This window comes from Lygodium microphyllum, chromosome 21 (assembly GCF_053477565.2).
Source record: "Lygodium microphyllum isolate KBCC chromosome 21, Lygodium_microphyllum_v1.1.10, whole genome shotgun sequence".
NCBI classification, from domain to species: Eukaryota; Viridiplantae; Streptophyta; class Polypodiopsida; order Schizaeales; family Lygodiaceae; genus Lygodium; species Lygodium microphyllum.
In genome coordinates, this window is record NC_141155.1 from 26,427,339 (window position 1) to 26,446,490 (window position 19,152).

A 19,152-nucleotide genomic window follows, 5' to 3' on the forward strand; every position below is an offset into this window, starting at 1 on the left:
ATATCCTTCATGTGAAAATGCTATTGAAGCAGAAGTTTGAGATGAAGGATTTGGGAGAGCTGCGTTATTTCTTGGGCATTGAGGTGATTAGATCACCAAGTGGGATACAGCTCTTGCAGAGGCAGTATGGATTGGACATGCTGTCCAAATATGGGATGACAGGCTGTAAGCCTATTTCAGTTCCTTTGGAGCAGAATGTGAAGCTGAGCACAGATGCAGGTGAGCTTCTAGAAGACCCTACTATGTACAGACGCATAGTAGAAAGTTTGATTTATATGACTATTACTAGGCCGGATTTGAGCTATGCTGTTGGATTGGTAAGTCAGTTTATGCAGGCTCCAAGGAAACCACATTTGGATGCGGCTAGACGCATACTCAGGTATGTGAAGTCCACATTGCAGTATGGACTATTTTATGAGACTGGGTTTCAGATACAATTGCATGGATACACTGATGCTGATTGGGCTGGTAGTATTTCTGATAGACGATCTGCCAGTGGATACGTGTTCTCTTTTGGGAGTGCTGCAGTCACTTGGAGCAGCAAGAAACAGCCTACAGTTGCCTTGTCGAGCACAGAGGCTGAGTACAGGGGTGCAGCAATGGCTGCATGTGAGGTAGCTTGGTTGCATAAGCTACTTTATGATATGCATCAGTCTACAGATGGACCAGTTGTCATTTATTGTGACAACATGAGTAGTATACACTTGGCAAATAACCCAGTCTATCATGCTAGAACAAAGCACATTGAGGTGCATTATCACTATGTGTGAGAGAGGGTTTTACTAGGTCTTATTGATCTAGTTTATGTCAGCACAGAGGATCAGGTAGCTGACATATTCACGAAGGCATTGGGCGCAGAGAAGCTGCGCAAGTTCAGAGACCTGCTTGGTGTGCAGGAATTGGGATTGAGCTCGAGGGGGAGTGTTGAGATATCGAGCTCCACTCGTGATACGCCAGGGTGACCGTTGTGTATTTATGTCACCGACTTGTCAGTTGCAGACGTGGTTGGTACACCGCTCATGAATAATAGCTACATGATAGCTATCCTTATCTACTCTAGTTCGTGGCTCAGTTAGTATGCCACCTTAGTTAGTTGAGTTTGGTTTGAGACCCATATAGAGGGTTCTTCTATTTCTTTGTACTAGAGTTCTTTTGGCTTACACAACTAAGAAGAGGAAAACTGTTTTCAGCCTCCACCCTTGTGTGTCTTCCCCCATTGTGCAAGCAAGAAAGCTTCAAGCGAGACTCCTTCCTTCTCTCCCACAATCTTGACACACCCCTCCTCAATCACAACTAGAAAGGCACAAAGTGTGTAGAGGTTTTTGTAAGCAACCACTTGCAAAGTGTGGGCACACCACAAACATGGTAATCATCCAGAGGTTGTCACAAAAAAAGCTAAGTGTGGGAATCAAAAACATGGTGGAAATCTAGAGACTATAACAAGGGCTTCACAAAGTGTATAGAGGCTGTAGTGCCAAGTTACATGAGGAGTTTACAAATCTTATGATAGAAACATTAGGATTGGTTATACACGGCTTCAAAAAAGTCTATCATAAAACTGGGAATAGAAGGACTAGTGAGGCTTGTCCTTCTACTCCTGATGGTCTACTTTTTCTTCTTCTTCTTTTACTCCATGGTCGTCTTCTTCCTTCACAGCTAGAAGATAGACCTTTCGAGACATCTTCCTAGCATGCCAAAACTTCTCAATTTGTCTGATCCTTTTGCAGAAGTCACAAATTAGCTAGTCCTTTTTGCCTTTGTTTCTATTATTGACATACAACAGTTGTTCATATTTTGTAGTTTCTTCTTTAGCTTTAATCTTCTTTTCTTCTTCTAACAAGGAGGCCTTAATTTCAACCAATTTAGGGTTTGGCATATTGATTAAAGTGGTTGAAACATTATCATAATCTAGAGGCAAACTTTTTCACAAGATACCAATACATATATCTTCATCCATTTTCAGATTTATTCCTGCAAGTTGGGTTAGAAGGCTTTCTATGTAGTTCAAATGAGATGTTAGGGATGTATTTGGCTTCATGTCCAATCTAAAAATTTCAATTAATAGACCGTACTTTGATGACTTTTACTGGGCACCAAAAAATGTGTCCAATCTATCCCAAGTGTCATGGGATGTGTCACAAGCACCCACATGGTGGATATAGTTGTCGTATACTAACTCAAGATTTATGATAGTTGAGCCTTGTCATCATTCTTTTTCCATATTACTGCAAGGGTAGCATCCCAAGGCTTCTTCTCTTGTCCATTAGTGATGGCCCATCAGCCCTTCTTCATCAAAATAAACTTTATGTGGGTCTGTCAGGTGTATGAAACCCAACTCCTTTGAAGCAACATGTTGGAGAGTTTTTGCCCATGCTGGAGTGGCTCGAACATCAACAAATTAGCAACAAAATTGCAGATCATATCATTAAATGGGCTGATTGTGTCAAAGGACACAAGTGGCAAGAGTCACTAGATGAGTGTCAATAGACACTATGCTTATTGAGCTTGAATCTTCTTGTTGTTTCTTCAATCTTCCCTTCCTTGTGCTAATTTGATGGCCAAATTTTTGCTAGGAACTAAGTAAATTAGTGAATCAGAGTGACAGTAAGTCCCTTGAGCTGAGAAAAGTGTGAAAGTGAAGTGAAAGATGAGCTTGAAGTGAAATAGCTATGGTGGACTGAGATCAGGGTTTTTGCTGATTGGTTTTTTGTAGATTGTAGCAGTTATAGTGGATCATTTGGGTTCAAAATGTATTAGGAGAAAGCTTATATGCAAGGCTTGAAATGCCCTATGGTAATCAGGTTGATTGGGTCACACGCAAGGAGATCAAGCCCCATACGTTTTACTAACAAGCACAAAATAAGAAGCGAGGTTGATTTTTTACGGTGCTGGGCTAGGCAATGTTGAGATCTATAGTGGTATAGAGAAGCTTTGGAAGCTTGTAGAGAAAGATATGAGAGCTCAAAGTGCTACATGTCCAATTTTTGGTTGTGGCTGACACAAGAAGGTAAAGTGGAGATGGAGGTGAGAAATAAGCTCATTAGCTAGACTTGAGATGAGTAATGATGAAGAGGAGCTAGAAGAGCAGAGAAGGGAGTTGAGCCATGCTCACCATGGCTCTGATACCATGTTAAGATGCATGGATCTAGAGCATGGCTATGGCAGATGAAATATGTAGACAAGAATCATGAAGACATAACATTACAAATGACTTGTTACACAAGTGAATTAGATTCCAAGATTGAAGCGTGGACTCATAAAGACAATCTTATGTATGTAGACAATGACAAAGACACTTGAGTGAAAGGAACAAAGTACTATGACATTGCATTCAAATGATAGGAAAGTACAATGCTTTATAGCTTCAGGATAGGTAGCACTTTCCACCACTACGCTTATGGGATTGAGCAAGCTTGCATATCCTTAGCCCAACTACTCCATATAAAGCAGCTTCACTGAGTGTGATTTCCTAATTCTCAACATCCTTAGAGCTAAGAGTATTCTCTCTACCACATATGAGGTTAGTGAGCCCTCTCATATTAATGATAAGCCTCTCTTGAGCTCTCCCATCATCCATGTAGCCAACCCTCTAGTGAGATCCATGCCCACCATTGGTAGAAGATTCTCCACTCTCCCTAGGAGCCCCAATTGGGTGCCTTCCAAAACCATCTACATGATTTCATTGAGGTGTATCTCGAGGACTTCTATGCCTATAGCCTAATCCGTGAGCATTGGGGACACCTAGAGCAGTGCTTTGACATATGTTGAGAGTATGGAATTTCTCTCAACCTTGACAAACGCGTCTTTGGCATCTCATTTGGAGTTCTTCTGGGTCATACTGTCTCTGCACAAGGGATAGCAACAAATCCTGCTAAGATTGAGAAGATTGCCGCCTTGACAATCCCAACCAACATAAAACAATTGAGGGGATTTCTTGGCCATGTGAGCTATTACAAAAGATTCGTTGCACACTTTGCGACAAAGGCATCCCCTTTCCGCATGGTATTAATGGTCAATATGGCAATAATGGGTAGCATGGTATCCATGGATTGCATGGGATAAATGCATGCATGATATTTATGGGCAGCAAGGCCCTAATGGCCTCCATGAAAGACAATATCATTCTTACCAAGTACAATGGGCAATCACTATCACCATCATACTTGGAAGAATAAACTTTACCCATGCATTAACTTGAGGGGGGGACGTCACTCATGGATATATGTGTATATCATGTTGGTTTAAAATAAGAGTTTTCAAAAATATAATTTTTGTACATTTTTTACATACAAAGGGTGTGATATAAAGGAGTTATATATAAATTGAATAAAAAAGGATTTTATTTTATTTTGAAAAAATAATAGATAATGGTATTTTTAAATAGGCTTTGAGGGGGCAAATGTGTCACTCATGAATTTATGCATGTATCATGTTGGTTCAAAATAAGATATTTTTAAAATATTATTTTTATAAAAAATTACATATAGAAGGGTATGATATAAATGATTTATTTACAAATTAAATAGAAAATTATTGCATTTTATTTTGAAAAAAATGATGGATAATAGTATTTATAAATAGACTTTATAAATAATAATATTTATACATAATAGTATTTATAAATATATAATGTGATATAGAGGATACATATATATAGTGAACATCGTGAGTGGACTAATGATCAAAAAATTTATATTTGCTTCTCTCCATTTAGAAGGGTTTTCCCACACATGGTGACACTATGTCAATTTTTATTGATTGGGAAGACTTTAAGATATATATGATTCAAGTATTTATATCCGTGTGGAAAAGGAGTGATTGGCAAGACGATGGTACCAACTTGACCAACACAATTGCATAGTAAGAGAGTACACTAATCAATTTATGAACTTGACCATGTATGTTGAGAGTATTAATGATGTTGCAAAATTGCACAAGTACATCTACTTATGGGTTAAAGCCAAGCTTATCTGCCGATGTAATGGCTTGAAACCCTTCTATCTTATTTGATGCATTGAATTGGGTGAAACATATGCAAGTACCATAAAAATGAGATTTTTAAACAAGGTTTGATTCCTTGCCTATTGATAGCCCCAAAGTCATCACTTACCTCCCCTTTAATGCTAAAAGAAAACATGGCACTTTTGGAATAGCACTTATCTCAAATGGAGAGAGCAAGTATGTTGAAAACATGCCTCAAAATGCATCAGCCCCGAGTGATCAAGGTAGTCAAAAATTCATTCTCCTAGACCTTGTGAGATATGAAAGAATAAGGCTCATGTTTTAAGTGTGGAGATAAGTACATGGTGGACCATGCCTCAAAATGCCCCTACAAAACAGTAAGGGTCAAAGTTCACAGCATGTATGTTATGGAGGATTGACAAAATGAAGAGGAGAAATTACATGCTTTGAATGCTACAAATAACTTTGTACGTATTGAAAATGAGGATTATGTTGTGTGTGTGACTTGGAATAGTCTTATGACCTTGAGGATGTGTTTTCATTTGACATAGCAGAGTGCCCACCTTATGATATTGGGTTGATTACTCCTATTACATCCCCTCATGCTACCACTTCCCTCCGTTCCATCTCTATGGATGCATGGACCAGCTCTAGGAGCCCCAATACACTATGCATTCAAGGAAAAATTAATGGAAAGCATATATTTATTGTTGAGAAAAGACAAATGATGTATGCTCCAGGAAGAGATGTCATGAATCCCATATGCACAGTGGAAGAAAAAGGGGACCATCATGAGTCTATAAAGTGATGTACCTTCCTATCATTCAATGATGAAATACAATTGTACTTTGTCCTTTCAGTCATAGTCAATGTCATACTCAAGAATGTCTTTATGAGTCCAAGCTTCTATCTTGGAACCTAATTCACTTGAGTAACAGTTGGTCTAATCTATGTTAGCATGAACATTGACTTTGTGTTTCATCCACCATAGCCATGCTCTAGATCCATGCATTTCAACATAGTATCAGAGCTCAGCTGAGCATGTCCCAACTTAATCTATCTCTCCTCCATTCTCTCTCAAGATTTCTTAATTTCAGTCCAGCTCAATGCTAGCTTATAACCTCATTTTTACCTCTACCCTCATTCAAGCTTTCATGGCTGCCATAGCCAGAATAGGACCTGCATCACTTTGAGCACTTGTATCTCTCTCTATAGGCATTATCTCTTCACAGTTTTTTCTGGAGTTCTCTCCCTCAACTCCTTGTGCCCCTTCTTGGCATGTCATAGTAAGACATTGCACACCTCAGCACCCGGCATTGTAGAAATTGTAGCTCTTGCTGCTGCTAGAATCACGACTACAGATTGTTGTATAGTCTAATCTCCCTGTGCATGCACTACTGGATGCCCTGTAACCATAGGGCTTTAGGAGCTTGGTTCATAAGCTTCTTCCTCATCAGAAGATTCTTCATATGAGTGCATCTACAAGCTTTCCCAAGTGGAAAATCAGTCGCCTGCCTATTTAACCCTAATTCCACCATAGCCAATTCAACTACAAGCTCATTTCTCATCTCACTCTCTCACTGTTTGTAGTACACTGAGGTTAATACCACTAAGATTTACTCAACTTCCACCATGGGAAATATCAAGAAGAAGATTTGGAAGTTCAAGCATCAACTATCAAAGTTCAACATCAAACTTCCACTACATAGTATCTCTTGATACTAGCTAGTGTTGTTTAACACTACTATTACTTGTGTCTCTTGACACATTGAGGTACAACACTTTTGTTGTGGCTAATTTGCTATTGATAAAAAATGGCAAAGCTCAAACAAATATCCAAGTTCAATGGAGAAGGCTTTCATGCCTAGAAGGAAAAGACCATGTATCACCTTATGAGAAGGACTTATGGGACCTGTTTGAGGATGATGCAAAAAGCAAAAAGGAAGATGATGAAGAAGGGTTCATTGAAGAAGACCAGCTCAAGACAAAGGAGTGGAAAAAGATGAACAACAAGGCTCTGGGAATCATTGCATGGGGACTAAGTGATGATGTGCTACATCATATCTCTGGCATCAGAGATGCTAGAACTGCTTGGGAGGAACTTGACAAGATGTCTGGTACCCAAGCAAAGAGTTCAAAGGTAAAATTACTCATGAAAATTTTTAAACTGGATATAAAAGATAGTGCTTCCATGACCATACACATTAACAAGATTTTCATCTAATGACAACAAAGAAACTCAAAAACAGGAGGTTGAGAAATGCTCACAAATATTTTCCTTATTCTTGAATAATAAAAATATCGATCTATCTTCAAAAGTGCCTAAGAATTTAGCATTCAAAGTCTTATTAGAGGAGTATGAAGATTTATTTCAGATACCTACATCCCTTTGCTCTAAGAGGCAAGTGGATCACTCAATTGATCTAGAACCCCATTCTAGGCTAGTGAACAAACAACTTTATGGGCTCTCCAAGTGTGAATGCAAAGAATTTGCAAAGCAAGTAAAAGAGTTACTTGAGATGGGGTTTATTGAGTCAAGTTCCTCACCTTATGCATCTTGAGTCTTGCTAATCCAGAAGAAAGATGGCTCTTTTTGCATGTACATTTCCTCTAAGAACTTGAATAAGATCACAAGCAAGAATGAGGTCAATATGGCTTTCAAGATTGATCATAGGCTCTACCATTCCCTAGTGATGTCTTTTGGATTGAGTAATCCCCCCACCACATTCTAGAGCCTCATTAATAAAATCTTACACCCTTTCCTTTTCAAGTTTGTGCTTGTATTCTTTGAGGATATTCTTCTTTACAACCAATCACGTAAGGAGCACTTGGCACATGTTAGAAGAGTATTTGATGTCTTGAGACACCATGGGCTATCTACTAAGATAATCACATTTTCATGCAAACATCAATGGTGGAGTACTTGGGACACATTGTTAGTAAAAATGGCATAGAAGTTGACCCCAAAAAGGTATAATGTGTAAAGGATTGACCCACACCATCCACTACCACTTCATATCATGGTTTCATTGGTGATGCTATTACTAATTGTAGTTTTAACTAGCTAAAGGAAATGCTTATTTCAGCCCCCATCCCCGTATGCCTTGACTTCTCAAAAGAGTTCACCATTTAGTGTGATGCTAGTGGTAGAGGTATCAATGCTATCTTGTTGTAAGAACATGGTGTGATTGCTTTTGAGAGCCATAAGCTTGATGAAAAGGAGATACAAATGAATGTTTGTGACCAAGAGATGATGCTTGCCATCCTTCATGCTATTAAGAAGTAGTACCATTACCTATATGGTAGCCAATTTCAAGTGAAGAGTGAGAATTGAGTTCTCTAATACATTCTAACAACTCAGTCTACTTTGACCCCCAAGTAGAGGACATGGGTGGCAACCTTGCAAAATTATGATTTTTTACATCTTGCATACTAGAAGCAAAGATAATATAGTGCATGATTCATTGACACAGATGTGGGCATGCAGAGTGCCATCCATCTTAGAGTCACATAATGTTTAGATCTAGTAGCTTCACAAGTCCTTTTTCCTAAACAAAGAATTCAACTACATATTTCAAAAATTATAGTATGGATTAATTAAAACAACTCCCAATATTAGCTCAAGAATGGACTCATATAGTCCCATGGCAAGATTTTCATCGTCTAGACTTCTCCTTTCATATGAAAGGTCATGGAAGAGATACATTCTTGCCCCATTGTTGGTCACTTGGGTGTTTTCGAAACATATGATAGGATTGCCAAGAGCTTTCACTAGAAGGGCCTATGAAAGGATGTCAAGGATTTTGTGGTCAATAGTATTCCATACCAACAAAATAAGGATAGCACACTTAGACCAGCTAATCTCTTGTAGCCCTTGGCTATTCCTAAATGGAAATGGACACATATCACTATGAGTTTTATTATCGGACTTCCTGTTTCACCAAGAAAGGATGGAACATTATATATGTGGTAGTTGGTAAACTCACTAAAATTTCCCACTTTATTCCCACTACAACTCACTTCAATTCATGGAGTATGAGCTTAAATTGTATGGATTACCACAGGTCATAGTGCATGACAGGGATGCTAAGTTTGTGAGTAACTTTTGGCAGGAAGCTTTTACATCTAGGGATAGCAAGCTTGCTCCATCCACCACCACATACCACCCACAAATTGATTGTCAAAGACCAAGAGGGTAAATAAATGGCTTGAGACCTACCTAAGATACTTTTGCCACTTGATGTACAATAGAGTTGGGATATGTGGCTCCACTTGGTTGAGTTTATATATAACAACTCCACCCACTCTAGCATTGGGGTTTCTCCTTTTAAGGCACTATACAAGTATAAAGTTCCCCTCCCTATGGTCCTATTTAATGATAAGATTAACCTCCAAAGCAAAGAGGAGTTAGAATGCATGCATGCCCTACTTGAGCAATGTAAAGTGCATCTTTAGAAGGTGCAAGATCACATGAATCTTTACGCTAATAAGAGAAGAAGCATATGTAATTCAAAGAGTAAGAGTTGATCCTATTGAAAGTGCCTAAGTCCCTTTTATTATCAAGGAAGGTAGTAGTAAAAAGCTGGCCCATCTATTATAAAGCCCCTCTTAGATCATGAAGAGAATTGGTGACTTGACTTATTGATTAGAACTCCCCTCCATCACCAAGATTCACAAAATGTTTCATGTCAACTAGTTGAAGCCCTTTATTGGTACCTTAGTAGACTATGTGGAAGAGTTACCTCCCATAGACAAAGAAGGAATCATTGCAAAAAACAATCCTAGGAAAAAAAATGTATATCCCTAAGTCAATCACATTAGGCAAGGAGATAAGCACTTGAGATCTCGATCCATGAAGGAATACCTCATCAAATGTCAAGGCCTACCCCAAGAAGAAGCCTCTTGGTGCCCAATCACTATCTTGAAACAGTTTCCCCACTTAAGAGAGAGGCCCAATGGGTTGAAGGCTAGATGGATATACCCTATTTTGATGCCCTAATTACATGCAAACTACATTGTACCTACATTAGTTATAGCCAAGTGCCTCATACATAGGCTGAAAGTGCTCAAGATAAGCTATGTTTTGACATGACATGGCATGTTCCATCTATTGTAGCCTACCAAAAGTTATGGCAGATTTACCTCAAGAGGCCTTTAGTGGGACAACATGCTATCCATAGTCTTCATGTCCTCATTTAAAATTAATTGGTAACCTTGTTCCCTTGTGCCCATGCCCAATGTATGCATTATCAATTATATATGGACTTCCAACCCAATTCTTCTTGGATATGATCTCCTCACCCATCAAATTTCCTCCTTGTAATGCTGATCAAAGTAGTACTCTATAGCCCCACTCCCTAGCCACTGAGGCAGGTCCCTCTAGTTGCCTTTTTTTTAAAGGGAAAAAACTTTTGGGGTCAGGATGGAGTGTAACAAATGAGATGGACACGAACTAGGGGTTACATACCCAATCACACTAATCGAGGTACAAAAGGTGTAAGAGACTCACTTTAGGGCATCCAAGTATTTTCAAGAACTCACTCTTCACCTTTCTTCTAGGTTCCATGGCTTCCTCCCTCTCTTTCTCTCTCTTCTTGTCTTTCTCTCTCCTTCGCTAGTCTTCCTCTCTCTTCTTCTCTGCCTTTCTCTCTCTTTCTTTCTCCTCTCTACACTCTTCTTCCCTCTCTCTTTTCTCTCCTAGGTATCCATTACAAATATATCCCAAATTTAAAGGCATTATTTGATCCATAAAATATTCATTATGCATTCAACTTTAGATTTTTGACTTTTTAATATTTTATTTCTTAATCTATGACCCTATGAGATTACATCACTTTTTTACATTACTCTTGAACAAGGTGCAAGATATTTGTTTTTTCTTTGCTTAAGGTTGAATGTCTCCTTGATGAGGATATGTATAATGTAGAAGGGTTTATTAAGTTGTTTGAGTGCTTAAGAATAATCTCACAAACGTTCCTCAACAAGCCACCTTAGGCCACCCCATCATTTACTCCTAATAAGGATTTGGAGTAATTTTATCATTCGTTGGATCCATAGATTAAGTAGTGAGACATTGTAAGCCTTATGAGGTGGACATGGCCTTTACCTATAGTTGAAACAACTGTCATTCTGGAGCACATATATCTACTAGTCATTAACACTAGTCTTGTAATTTGCCACTAAAGTGGCTACAAGCCACTTTAGCAGCTCATACCCTATTTCACTATATTTCAAAATGTGCATATCATATCAAAACTGGAAGGGACTTTCCCAAAATTGTAAGATACTAGAGTAGAAGTTTTGAAATAGGTTTCAAGTGGAAATCCATTTCTACAAAAAATGAATTCTCAAAAGTGCATGAAAATTGGTGAAAACAATACTCCGCAATGCTATTTGGAGCTCTTAAAAAGTTGACATTTCTTATCTAATTCTAAATCTCTTGATGGGATTAAATACTATACACATTGAAGTATTTTTCATGAAAGTTTTAGCCTAATAAAAAAATTTCTTAGATAGTTTTGATTAGAAATGCTAAAAGTTTTCACTTTTTTGTGAAATTTGTCTTAAAGATGAACATAAAAATATACACTTTCTAGCTTGTTTTGACCCTTTCTATTTTTTTCAACTACTATCTTGTGTTAATCACATTTCCCTAGAACCATTTTTTCTTAATCTTTCTTCTCGATGAGAAATGGAAATTTTTGTAGAGGGTTTGAATTGCCACAAAAGTGGCTTTTTTGATACAAGACTAGTATTAACTCCATTACTCCATTTAGAAGGGCAAACACATGGTGGCTCCATATCATTCATGGCTCTTTGGTTCAAAAGTGATCTTTTGCTAGACAAGCATCTAAGGATCACCATGGAAAGAAGTAGGTGATTGAGGATGTAGCCACCATGGAGATGGATTACACTACATTTATATGAGGCAATGGACTAAACAGGATTGAGGTTAAGAAGAGTATATAGCATGAGCAAGGCTTTCTTAATGAACACAAGTGTGAGAAAGGTCTTGGTGTTGGTAAGAAATATTTCAAAGCTCTTATTAATATTTCTTTTTTGCAACACTATGCAAATTTCTTGTTAGCAAGAACATATTCTATTTTAAGAGCAAGATACCCACTATCCATTGAGGTGGACTTCAACATATGGTTTCTACAACCTTCCAAGAGGTAAAGTGATGCTGCAACAATGCCATTTCATAGGTAGAGGTTTCTTCATAGCCTTACTTAGTTCTACCTAAAAAGGAGAGTGGGTGCTAAGGTGTGCAATTGGCCAAAAAGGAGACCTCATGTTTGCCTAATCATGATACATATCATTCTCCTGAGAGAAAAGATGAAGCATGAATGCTCCATTTGGATCATGTTAAAATTGATGTGAGGAAGTGAGTTCTCTTGTAGGATCATGGGAGATTTGATAAGAGTTTTGGCCTACATAGTGCTTAAAATAGAGAGAAAACATGCATTCTTGGGGATAGATTCAAAGAGCCTCCTAAGCAACTGGCAAATGAAATATAGATCCTCAAAGAGAGAGAGAGGGGGGGAGGGTTTGCTAAAATCTAAATCCAAAATCTCCATCAAGAAGTTGGCAATGTTTTCATTGGTGGATAGAAATTATTGCCCTATAGATGATGAGGAGGATTTTCTCAATGAGATTGATTATTAGAATGGAATTAAGATCCAATTAAAACATTGTTACGTTGGAATGTCAAATATCTCTACCCGAATAGAAGGAAATATGTGATACATAAAATTTTGAAGAAGTGCAAGTTACTGTGCTTGCCTTATAAGAAATCAAAATCAATAAAGATGAGGCTAGGAATTTTAATGCGGCTAGCTATATCCTTGTAGCTAAGCATAGGTGGTACTACGACCTTGATTGGGGACTTTCAATGCCCTCGGTTAGTGAGGGTAGATATAGTGGCTATAGTGTCAATGGCTAGGTACCTACATATGCTTCAAACACATCTACAAAGAGATTTTGTATAATGGACCTATCTAGTAGATCCATTGGAGGATAAGCTTGCACTATTGATAGAGGACCAGAATATGACCTTGAAGATTGGAGATAGATCTCAAGGCAATAGTAGAGTCATAGCAAAGAAAGAGAGAACTGAAACATGTTGGAGGATCTGCCCTACTTTCATGATTTAGAAACATTATTCAGTAAGGAAACATGACCTATCTTTAAGTTGGCATAATAATTAGAACAAGGATACTTGAAGACTCACTTGGTGGATGTGTGCTCACTACAAGCTTATTCTTCCCTCAAAGGTTGTAGTGTCTAACCATTGTCTTCTTATTGCACCTTTAGATTGCTTTGATATGGATGATCTAACAAAGGACCACCACCCTTTAAGTTCAACACATAAGTTTTTGAAGATGGTCAAATTGTAACAAGGATTGAGCACATTCAAAAGGCAAAAATCCTATAGAATTGAAGCTATTAAGATACAATTGAAGGCAAGATGGGAAATCCATATTAAGGCATGTACTTAGTTTTTATTGGAAAGTGGACCACGTGGTGAGTCTAGCATCCTAAATATTAAATACAAACAACGTTATGAAATATAAAATAATTGTATAAGTTAACCAATTCATAAAGAATAAGAAAAAACACACAATATGGCTCAATCTCCCCTATGACAAAAGCCATGGTTTACCATCCTATATTATGAAATATTGATTACATAGTTATTTATATTTATATCATATGTCTAACTTCAAAGAAAATACAAATATCAATCAAATTACATAGTGTTATGAACTAAGAAGTTTCATGTAGCTTATCATAGTTGATGCAAAAAATTATATGTGCAAAATCATGACATTTTGACATCACCAAGGCTTTCAAATGTGCCAAAATCCCCAAAACCACTCTAAGAGCTCTGTATTCTGACTCCACAAAGCCAGATTTTAAAAAATAGCAATGCATTCCATAAAGAAAGATAGCACAAAGAAGATTAAATTTAAAAAATTAATAATATAAAATATAATAATTCAATTAAAATTATCATTAAAGAATCTTAAAATTATATTTTACAAGTAAACTAATAATAATATCGTGTAGATACATATTATTATATATTATGCTTACTAGATAGATTCACCTAAAGATTATTTATACTCAATCATTCTTTAAAAATATTAATTTATCTAATTCTACCTTATAATCTACTCACCAAACACTACACATATTAGTTTCCTACCATCTGTCTACCAAACACAATGTGACTATTGTCACACGCAATGCTTACATATAACAACTCACGATTATGTAGTAATCAATCATGACAATCTACAAATAAATAGATCTAAAATCATCTTATTATTATAATATTTTCTATAATATCTATTGCATGATCCCATGGTATAAATTGATCCCTATCACATTCTCTGTCTTATAATCTATACAAAAAAAATCACAAAATGATAAGTAAAGTTTATTTTCCATAATAATTATTCATTGTAATGCATTGAAGAGAACAAAGTTGAGGAAAATCTTTAGTTGCATTGAAGATTACATCAATGTCAAACATATGCAAGAAAGACGTTATTGTAAATTTTCAATCACATTTAGCCTACTTTAGGGTAGTCGATTATGAGAGGAAGGTTAATGATTTTTTTCAAGGGTTCAAGGTGGCCATTCTTGAGGTCCCCATTGCTCTTTTGGGTGGACCTATCTTTAAGGAAGGAAGTGTATTATGCACGTTCTTTCTTAGGTCTTGCCAGCTTTTACAGAAAATTTGTGAGAAATTTTTCATTGCTTGCATTGCCTTTAATGAAATTATTAAAAAAATGTGTTGTATATCATTGGTCTGATAACCAACAAAGGTCTTTTGATTTATTGAAACATGCTTTAACACATGCACCTGTTTTGCAATTACCTGATTTTAATCGACCATTCTTTCTAGTAGTCATTGATGCTAGCAAATCAGGAATAGGAGTTGTCCTTATGCAAGATTCACATCCCATAGCCTATTCTAGTTGTAAACTTAAACCCTCTAAACTAAAGTATTCCACCTATGATAAAGAATTGTTAGCTGTAGTTCAAGCTCTACATCAATGGAAACACTATCTAATGGGATTCAAATTTATGATCAAAACTTACCAACAAAGTATCAAACATCTTCTTAGTCAGCAATAAATTTTTGACCGTCATATTAAAGGGGCTGCTTTCATTCAAAGTTTTCATCCACTTATCCAATATCAACCCGAAAGAGAAAATGTTGTTGCCCATGCATTGATAGAAGACCAAGTATCCATAATATTTCCATTTTATCTTTTGATTCCCTTATTCCTATGAAGGATACCTATGACCATGACCCTAGTTTTCAAGCTGATTGGAAAACATTAACTGCATCTCAAGCAGCACAATTGTTTTTGAAGACTATTTTCACTAATCATGGTTTGCCAAAAGTTATTATTTCTAATCGTAATTGTAGATTTTGTAATAATTTTTGGACTACTTTATTTGCTAATTTAGGTACTAAGATTGATTTCTCATCTACATTTAATCCTAAAACCAATGGGCAAATAGAAGCTACTAACAGTATAATTCTAGATCTTTTGCGTGCATACACAATTTCAAAACCACAAACATGGGATACACACTTGCATCTACTTCAATTTGCATACAATAATACACCCCACACAGCTACACATAAAGCGCCTTTTGAAATCATTTATGGACATAGATTGCCTACACCTGTTACATCATTGTCAAACAAAGTTAAAGCTGCTAATGATATTGCCAATACGCATGCTACTATTTTTGTTGAAGTTAAAGATATGATTGAGAAAGCCCAACAATCATACACTACAGAAGTTAATAAGAAAAGAAAAGTCATGAGTTTCTATGTTGATGATTATGTTTGGTTATACATTGAAAAGAGAAGATTGCAAAGTGTTGAGAAACACCTTGTTGTTAAATTAACACCTAGATTTTATGGACCTTTTAAAATAATTCACAAGATCAATGACAATGCATTCAAATTACGACTACCCCCACATTGGAAAATCCATAATACTTTTCATTTCAGTTTACTATGACCTTTTAGAGGCCAATTACTTGTACACCCTGTCTATGAAAACCCTCCTTTGTTAGGAGAAGAAACTAAAATTCTTGAATCTAAAACTATTATAGATACTGACTTTATGACCATTAGAACTGGCCGTAGATATTCTAGATATTTGGTTAAGTTTAAAAATCATCATGTTGAAGAGGCCCAATAGATGCATGCCCGCGACCTAAGTGCTTACCCCTCACTGCTCACTCCACATTGAACTAATATCAATTGAGGACAATTGCTATCCCACCCCGGGGGTATGATACCAGGAGGCATATTCCACGATGGATTCTGTGAGGTTTTTATTTCATGGTGGATTTCGTGAGGTTTTGCGATGGATTCTGTAAAACTATATTTGTTTGTTGGGGCTCATACACAAGGTGGATTCCTTGTGCAAGAAGTTAATGGGGATGCCTATCCTTTTTGGGTGGGGATTCCACAAAATACATATTTAAATTAATGGATTTTTATGAGTTTAGAGTGCTCTCGTATTAAATTAAGGTTAGGACAGAGTTCCAACCTATTTTATTATTTTGTAGTTGAAGACTGCTAGGTATTCGCTTTTGTGGATTTTATCTTATCATTTTCTAATAATTATGAATGCTTCAATTGATGTGTAGAGCAGGCATCGGTGGTGTTGGGAAGCACCGGGTGATGGCGTGTATTCAAATTACCTAGAAGAAATTATCATTTTTTATGGGCGTGTGCCTTATCATTAAAGGCATGGCACTAATATTTATTTAGGCACACTTATTTATTGAACCGTTTGATAAACATTTATTATTTTGTATGCGCATAGGTGCTCAGTTTAAATATTTCATTATTGGAAATTGTATTTGCGCATAGCCTAATTTTTGGGATGCCCAACTGCTTTATTCTTTATTGGGACAAAAGTAAACACAAAAGCCAAAGCATGCTAATTGTAAATTGGGCTATTTTTTAGCTTGGAGATTAATAAATTTATAAATACATGCCTTGTGGAGTGCTCACACAGGGCATGGGGGGAGATTGTATCCAATTGGTCTTCTTGTCTCATGCCATGCAAACTCTCTTCTTACTTTTATGAAGTTTATGTAGAGTTCTTAGTTCTTGAGGACCTTCCGGTGTTCACTATGCGCACATACAACATCCGAGTTCTGCACCAACTTTAGTGTTGAGATTGTGCTTCCTAAGATCCTTCAACTGTGATTGCATGGTTTTCTATATGGAAGGAGAATCCAAGATTCAACTCTCAATCTTGTGATGGCTATTGAATGGCAATTTGCTAATAGTAAATTCTTTATAGGTATGACCAAGAAGATGTTCAATTTTTCAACACAAGTTTACATTAATGGTGTGATTTCTAAGTTGTTCCTTCTTAAGAGGTCAATAGGACAAGGTTTCCCATTGGCTGTGATCCTTTTTACTATGGACATTGACCCACTGTTAAGAAACTTAATTGGCTACTTCTAAGAGGTCTTTTAAGAGGTCCCAACCTTCCTAAGTGAATATATATTATCTCTCAACTTTTTGTAGATGATAACTCCAATATTATTAGACATGAAAGGGGTGACCCAAATGCTCTTATGGGCATCTTTGAGAAGTTCGTTGAACTATTTGGATCATTTATCAATTCTAGTAAAACAAACAGTTTGTACTTGGGCTATGATAACCCCCCCTTAACTTGCTATGTTTTTAATGGCTTCAAAGTACTAAAAAAGGGTGAGATATTTCACTAATTGGAGTGCATAGTGGATTGGGTATTTCCCTAGCTTAGAGATTTTACTAGGTCAGGAGAAAGATGCTTGTTGCAAAGGTGTAGAACTAGAGCATAGAGCCTATCTCATTTAGAAAGAAGATTGTTGTATTGACTTTGGTGTTAGTTTTGGTGGTTCTATTTGTGGCAACCCACGTTTCTTTCAGCAGTGCTTGGTGGAAAGAGCTGGAAACTACATTTAGGTATTTTTTATGGTCTCATAGTGAAGGGAACCAATGGAAATTTTAGATCCTAAGGTAGTGCAAGATTAGTGTATGCATGGAAAGCCAAAGTCAAACATTATGAATGGTATTGAAATGATGATGGAAGAGGCAATCCATCTTTGCAACATGTGTTTTGACTCTTTGATGGAGCCTTCGAATGCAACTTTATACTCACACTAGAGAAGCCTTAACTATCTAGGTCACTTTACCTCGAAGGGATTAAAGATGGAAGGATCTTTGCCATGGTTCTTTGTTGCAATAGCTTTTGATGGAGAAGATTTCACAAGGTCTTCCAAAACAAATTTGTACCCATACTAGAGAAGTCTAACCTATCTAGGTCTCTTTACCTTAGGGGTTAAGAGATGGAAGGATCTTTGCCATGGTACTATGCTACAATGGCTTTTGATGGAGGAGATTGCCCATAAGTGGAGTTTATTAAAGAAGGAGCAATTGTAGATTTGAGAAGTTCTACAACAAAGGAATGAGGATTGGCCAACCTTATACATAGAAAGATCAACCCACCCACTTAAATTATTGAGGATGGAAAAAGAAAAAGTCCTTATGGACTACTCTAAGAGAAGGGATTTTCATAGCTTTTAGGGATTTTCATAGTTTCCATGCCCCTTCCAAGGACATAATTTGGTGATGTGGAAGATTGTAATGAATAAGTTCCTAACAGAAGAGAGGCTAGGTAAGGAGAGATCTACTGTATGTTTTTTGTGTAGAAGTCATGCCTACAAGTTCTTGACAAAAGAGAGGCTAGGTAATGTGATGAATATGTCCACTATATGTGTTTTCTATAGAAATCATGCCTACAAGTTCTTGACAAAAGAGAGGCTAAGTAAGGTGATGAATATGTCCACTCTATGTATTTTTGTGTAGAAGTCATGAAGAGGCACTATGAGACTTGATGTTGGAGTGTCAAGAAGTGAAAGGTCTTTGGCTCTTTGGAAGAGGTGGGTAGAGATGGTTGAATTTCATGATGACAAGTTTCACGTTAAGAATGCCCTTTTTGGAAAATTGACCAACTAAATGAAGATTTGGTGAAGTTATGAGATGAGATGCATGGTCATCAAATGTCTCATCTAGAACTCCATGAACAACGAGGCATTTGGGAGAGTTTCATATATGGCTTTTTTTAGCAACTTAGCATGTAAAGAGGA